Here is a 947-nt window from a genome sequence, read left to right on the forward strand (position 1 = left end):
TCCGCAGCGTGCAATAATGTGCGCTGTTAATATTCTATGCATTCACGGCGTGCAGTTAAAGCACGCCGTTGAAATGGGTGAATTTTTAAATTAGCGACGGTTTAATAAACCGTCGCAAATGTAACGTTGCGACGGTTTTAACTACCGTCGCTATATTTAGAGACGGTATAAAATAACCCGTCGCCGATTTAAAATCGGCGACGGTTTAATAAATAACCGTCGCTTTTAGCGACGGTTTTTATTGAACTGTCGCTAATAGTTGTAAATCGGCGACAGTTATGTTTAAACCGTCGCTAATAGCGACAGTTTAATGCAAAACTGTCGCTAATTATCGCAAATTGTCTATAAATATCCGATTTCCGTTCCACTTTTACATCACTTTACAACACTTAAACTTTTTTCTAATATGCGTTTTTAATTTTGGTTTTAGTACATTTTTTTAAAATTTTTGGTTAATATTTTAAGTGTTAGTTAAGAGATGATAGTTTTAATGGAATTTTTTTTAAAATTTATTAAATTATAAAAGTAAATTTTTTTTATTTTTACGCAAAATTTAGCGACGGTTGTATGAACTGTCGCTAAATGTAGCGACAGTTTTGTAACCGTCGCTAAATTTAAACACCGTCGTTCCCTTAGCGACGGAGTAGTAACCGTTGCTAAATTAGCGACGGTATTGTTTGTATTTAACCGTCGCAAATTAGCGACGGTTAACTTAAAAACCGTCCCTAATATTTAAATTTTTTTTAATATTAACGGCGTGCATTGCACGCTGCGGATAGTTGTATTAATGGCGTACATATGCACGTCGTTGATAGTAGTATTAACAGCGTGCATGCGCACGCTGCGGATAAACTCGAACTTTCAACAGCTTGCAATTTCGCAGCGTGCAATGTGCGCCGCGGAAAGAGTATTTGCGCGCTGCGAAAAGCCATTTTTGTTGTAGTGAT

Source organism: Primulina huaijiensis, chromosome 4 (assembly GCF_012295235.1).
Source record: "Primulina huaijiensis isolate GDHJ02 chromosome 4, ASM1229523v2, whole genome shotgun sequence".
Taxonomy (NCBI): Eukaryota; Viridiplantae; Streptophyta; class Magnoliopsida; order Lamiales; family Gesneriaceae; genus Primulina; species Primulina huaijiensis.